The sequence below is a fragment of the Curcuma longa genome, unplaced genomic scaffold (assembly GCF_044706935.1).
Source record: "Curcuma longa cultivar G26 ecotype Majalengka, Jawa Barat unplaced genomic scaffold, ITB_CL_G26_1.1 contig_26721, whole genome shotgun sequence".
Taxonomy (NCBI): domain Eukaryota; kingdom Viridiplantae; phylum Streptophyta; class Magnoliopsida; order Zingiberales; family Zingiberaceae; genus Curcuma; species Curcuma longa.
Genome location: NW_027433194.1, coordinates 1 through 6,081, shown reverse-complemented (window position 1 = coordinate 6,081; position 6,081 = coordinate 1). Strand labels below are relative to the sequence as shown.

The 6,081-nt window shown below is 41.0% G+C and overlaps 1 long non-coding RNA gene across 1 annotated transcript; it reads left to right on the top strand.

Annotated features, from left to right (window-relative positions):
• Window positions 1–4,072: 4,072 nt before the first annotated feature.
• LOC141818931 (uncharacterized) lies at window positions 4,073–5,687 on the top strand. The gene is made up of 3 exons (XR_012601020.1): window positions 4,073–4,184; window positions 4,997–5,070; window positions 5,449–5,687. It is a non-coding gene; the product is annotated as an uncharacterized LOC141818931 (long non-coding RNA).
• The last annotated feature ends 394 nt before the right edge of the window (window positions 5,688–6,081 follow it).

Sequence of the window (6,081 nt, the reverse complement as noted above, 5' to 3'; positions counted from 1 at the left end):
CCATACATAGGCATCAAATGATAAGAGTCTTAGAGTCCGAAGCAAGATCTAGGTGTCGAGAATCAAGTGTCAGGTAGAGTAGGTCCCAAAGTCGGGAATCGGATGCCGAGTAGTTTGGATTCTAGAGTCAGGAGTTGGGAATTGGATGTTGAGTAGTCTTGGTCCCCGAATTGGGAGTCAGATGCACATAACCTGGGTTCTAGAGTAGGGTGTTGAGTAGCCTTGGTCCCAAAGTTAGGAGTTGGGCGTCACGTAGTCGTGTCTGGTTCAACCCCCACAAGGTCTAGACTTGCACCCCACCCTAGTTAGGCTCGACCATGTTTGACTTCTGACTTACAAGTCAGCTTAACTCTTGATTTTCTATACCACATGGAGGTTAGGCGGTCCCTCCCATATCACGAGTCTTTTCATCAAGTCTAGTCGAAGGAGGTAGAAGCTCGACTGACTGGATAGTGGTGTGGTGTCTTGAGCGATGAGTGGGTTGAGTTCTCCATGTCAAGGAAAGTCCCTTGAGGAAGCTACATATATAAAGTGATCGATGGAAAGTAAAGAGAAGGCTGAAAGATTCGCTGTTGGAATTGACGGCCTCAAAGACAAAATGCTGGGAACGAGACGTGCGAGAAGAGGACAAGGAAAAGGGGATGTTTTGACATTTTGATGAGCGTAGATCATATAGTATTTCTAGCCTTGTTTTAACGCTCATCTACTTGTGATTCATTGCATATGCTACACTTTGTTACACCTTATTCTTTTATATTATATATTTCTACTCTTTTGCTCGGAGATCTGCTCTTTGTATATTTTGTTTAACAGGATGTGATTTAGAGCCAAAATGATGCATTATTGATGGTGGAGCAAATAGTGGAGAAAAGAGGCTCGCACTGGTCGTGCTCGCTGTCACGGGTGGGTCTCTTATGTAGCAAACACGAAGAAATGGAGGAGAAGAAGAAACAAGGCAGAACACGGCCGTGCCTCACATATCCAGTTTTAGACACGGCCGTGTAGCACCAGGAGACACGGCCGTGCCCTCCAACAGAGCAACGACAACAAGGGTCGTGCCTATCAGGCATGGTCGTGCCCACTTCTTCAGCCTGATCCAGCTTGGGCCGTGCCTAATAGGCACGACCGTGCCTCATTTCAGTGTCGTGCCTGCCTTTGGCCGTGCCTCACAGGCACGGCCGTGCCTCCCAACAGAGCCGCGAACTTGTGAGACCGTGCCTCATAGGCACGGGCGTGCTTGGCAACAGAGAAGAGGCTGCACATGGTCGTGCCTCCTAGGCACAGTCGTGTGACGGAAAGTACACGCGTGTGCCTATCTATCAATCTGGACAGTTCTGCAGACTTAAAGTAAAACGGACATAACTTTCAGCTTCGATTGAACCACGGGCCGTGCCACCCCTCAAAATGGAGTTAACTTCAAGATCTACAACTTTGCTTCAGTGTGAACAGAACGATGACTGCTCTAAGCCGTGCTAAATGGCATGGCCGTGCCTTCTGACCGCGACCGCGTTGGGTACTCTACCCAAACTGCAGACTAAACTTCGAACCAACATAACTTTCGGTTCAGATGGAGTTATGGGTCGGTCCACCACCCAAATTGAAGATAATTCAAAGCTCTACAACTTTGGTTCAGGGTTCAATTGAAGAAAATCGGGTTTACTTGGTGAAAAACCTATTGAGGCGGAGTCTTGTAAATCAGGGACAATCTGGGCAGTTTTGGGTGAGTATAAAAGGTGGAAACAAACCCAATCTTGGGTTATCTTGGATCATTCTCCAAAACCCTTGGTCTTGGCTTGGCGGCGGTGCCTCCCCCTCTCTAGGGGAGGCCCTAAACGCTCCATCCTTCGTCGATCCACCTCGCCATCCATCTCCATCAGTCCATCCTACACCGGAACAAGAAGATCTTCAAGAGGGTGACCACGCTTCAAAGATAAGTCTTCCCTTTTCTTGTGGATGACTATTATTATGTATTTCTCTTGTAAACTTCTTGTAATGGAGTAGATCATTGAGTTTAGGGTCTAGGATGAACATCTATGTAATGATGGTGATGTATGAACTAATTTATGTCATTTTCCTTATTCAATGAAATGTTTACCTTTGTTTCATGTGTATTGTGCCTTGAATGTGTTTGATGAAATGTCTAAGTGAGTGCATATGCATGATTATGAGGGGTAGATTAATATGTGGGAAGATCCTAGGATCGTACACCCGGGACGCCTCGTGACAGGAGGAGAGTCTTAACCGGACCTTCCGAGGTGATTCCTACATGTTGGTGCAATCTTTGCCCCAAGTGCATTGAGTTTCAATGTTTGGCTAAACCATGTTTAAAGTTAGGCAATACTTGTGATCTAACATGTGTAATGCAAGTTTGCAGGAAAGTCCAGGTTGAAGACTTGGCAAAAGAAAAGTTCAAGCGTGGTCTTGACAAAAGAAAAGTCCAAGTGGGAAGTCTTGGCAAAGGAAAGTCCAAGTGGGAAGTTTTGGCAAAGGAAAGTCCAAGGTTGGTCTTGGCAAAAGAAAAGTCCAAGTGGGTAGTCTTGGCAAAGAAAAATCCAAGTGGGTAGTCTTGGCAAGGAAAAGTCCAAGTGGGTAGTCTTGGCAAGGACTTGACATGACGAAGCTGATGGAAGCATCTCAAGCTAGTGCGAGGATGATGGAGCATCCAGGAAAGGCACGAGGCTATGGGAGGTGTTTGAAGGCCGAGGTCTAGGTCAAGAGAAGCTGAAATGAGATTTTTCAGCTTCACCAGTCGACTGGCCCTGCCAGCAGTTGACTGCTCATAAATCAGACGCACATAGAAAAATCAGTCGAGCCAGAGGAAGACAGGAGTCGACTGGGCAGTCGACTGGAGTATTGAAAGTCGACTGATGCCAGTCGACTGGTCTTGGATCAGTCGACTGCTATTTGAACGTTGGCGAAAGTTGGTAAACATTTAATGCGCTTTAATGCAAGATTTTGTTGCCGATTGAAGCCATCAGTCGACTGGCTCTGCCAGCAGTCGACTAATGTCGAAGAATTATAAAAGAAGCCTGCTCAAGATCTGATCATCTTCTTCGCCATCACTACAAAAAAACCCATGATTAGCGACGGATTTAACGACCGAATATTTTTTGGTCGTTAAAATAACGACTGAATTTGCATTTCAGTCGCTATTTAGCGACTGAATTTGTTCGGTCGCTATTTAGCGACTGAAATTTTTTCGGTCGCAAATTTACGACCGACGTTAAAATTCAGTCGCTATTTAGCGACCGAATATATATTTCGGTCGCTATTTCAGCGACCGAAATTTAGTTGGGTTGGTATTTTTTAAATCGGACGATAAGAAAAAAAGTTAGCGACTGAAATTATATTCGGTCGTTAATATTTAGCGACTGAAATTAATTTCAGTCACTAATTAGCGACCGAAATTTGGTTCGGTCGCTAAATATTAACGACCGAAATTGGATTCGGTCGCTAATTAGCGACTGAAACAGATTTCGGTCGCTAATTACCGACCGAAATTGTATTCGGTCGCTAATTAGTGACTGAAATTGATTTCGGTCGCTAATTAGAGATTATTAGCCTGATTTTTTCCCTTAATTTTTTATCCGAATTAGCGACCGAACTTGAGTTCGGTCTCTAATTAGCGACCGAACTCAAGTTCGATCGCTAAATAAAATTTAATGATTATCAAATATAATTTATAATGATTTAATCTTAAATTTAAAAAATATTATTGATTTTTGTTTAAAAATTATTTTCATCATTACTTTTAAAACTATTTAAATTTTTACGAAGCTGTCTGACGTCACATCTTACTCCACTCCAGATTTCTTTCCGCCTTTAATTCCTCTTCCTTCTCTATCCATACCTCACCCGTCCCTTAAAAAACAAGTCAAGAATTAGCGACTGAACTTGAGTTCGGTCGCTAATAACGACCGAACTCAAGTTCGGTCACTAATTAGCGACCGAAATTGGGTTCGGTCGTTAATTAGCGACCGAATCCAATTTCGGTCGCTAACTAGATATTATTAACCCGGTTTTTTTCCTTGGTTTTTTGCCCGAACCCTAAAGTCCCGCTGCGTCGTCTCTCCGCTGCCTCTCTCCTCTCCTGCGTCGATCTCCTTCTCCGGCTTCATTTTCCCGGCGGGATCTCCTTCTCCGGCTTCATTTTCCCGGCAGGATCTCCTTCTCCGGTGTCTTAGGTAAACCCTAATTTTTTCTCCCCTTGGTCCCCTTAGGCGCGTCCCTGTGGTAGACCTCTTGCGCGGCCGGCCGCCGGATGTGGTGGCATGGCCAGCCGCTGGGTCTGGTGGTGGACTCGGCCGCCAACCTGGTTGCACAGCCTGCTGCCGGCTTGGTTCTTCGAGATGGGTTGCTTTACTTGATACGACCTTATATGTCCACTGCAATTTCTGCAGCTCCGTTCTTCGAGATTCATTTTAGAGATCAAGACTGTATATGATAATACTCAGAGATATATAGGAGCCAAAGTTTCATTCAGTACTATTCAAGTACTCTTTTTAGGTTTTCGTCTAGGGTTCTAGCTAGGGTTCATCTTTATACATAGAGAAGTAAATGGAGACAGCGCCATTTGACTGGTATATTAATTTCATATAAAAACCTACTATATATATGTACTGTCGCAGTGAATTAAAGAAATTATAATTATATTCATGATGGTTTGAAAGAATAATTAATCTCTTGAAGGTGCATGATCTCCACATGTTTTTATTTTTCAGTTTAAGCATTTGAATGACAAGTATAAACTCTTCAGATCTAGATCAAAACTTTGTTCTTATTTTGCAATATCTCTTACTTCTTTTGTTGTTGTTGGAAGAAATATTATTCGATACAAGTTTGATAGCATCACAGTTCCCATCATTTTGCAATATTACTGTCTTTTTAGTTATTTTTTTCAATCACTTGAAAACTGAATTTCAATCAACAAGTTTATGTAATGTGATTGATGCTAATTTTTTAATATTTCTTTTATTACGTGTTGTGCATTTGTCAGGTTTTTGGGATTGCTTCATTAACTGAGATGTTGGGAGAGAAACATCAGTTTTCTTCCATTTTGTTTCTTCAAAGGTATCATAATTCTTGACTCTTGTTTCTACCCATTTGTATGTCCTATGGCTTCAAAGGCATTTCCTGAAAGTCATGATTTGTACAAAATTTTAAACATGGACTTTTGTATTAATTTTTTAGATTATTTACTATCTAATTACTTTCCATATTTCTAAGAAATGTTAGCTTTTGTTTGTCACCTTTGTAGTAATTTCATTGTTTGTAGTCTAATCATAGACATGCAATCTTACCAAAACTTTTAAATTTAATACATGATGGCAAATAGCATGAGAACGGCATATATCTTTTTTTATGCTTTTTTTTCTATTATCTTGAATTGCTAGTTTGAATTCTATTATACTCATTTGTTCATGCTCGTTTGATATACTTTCCCTTTAGGTGCTTCTTGGCCTATCTGGTGTAGTCCTGGTCTTGCTCTCTGTTCTTGGATCAATTGGTTTCTATAGTGCCATTGGAGTTAAGTCAACACTCATCATCATGGAAGTGATTCCTTTTCTAGTTTTGGCTGTAAGTCCTGATTCATTTTAGATTTCCAATTCTATCTAGATCATCATATCAAAATAAAAGATTTGATTTGAAATGGAAATTTCTTATTTTTGTGTGTTGAACTTGTATATCATAACTCTCCAGTAAAAAAATGGTATGATTTACAATTATCATCTACAGAATTCAAGTACTTTTCTTGAAAATAGAATGTGTATCTAGATTTATACTGTTACTATTCGAAGAGCATAGAAGTTTCTGCTTAACACAAAATGCCCTCATGTTGGAGAAACTAGATTGATGAGGATTAGATATCCTCATAAGAAAGTGTTAAATCACTTCAATATTAAGAAACTTGCATGAAGCATGGCAAACTAGTTCATTGATTGTTTTTAAGTATTTTTTTCATATACCTAAATTTCAATCATCTAGTATTCTCATCATATTCATTTTGTATTTTGCTTCCAAGGATACTGAAATCCTGACATGTTATGTTCTCACAGATCTTTTCCTTCGTGTAATGAATAT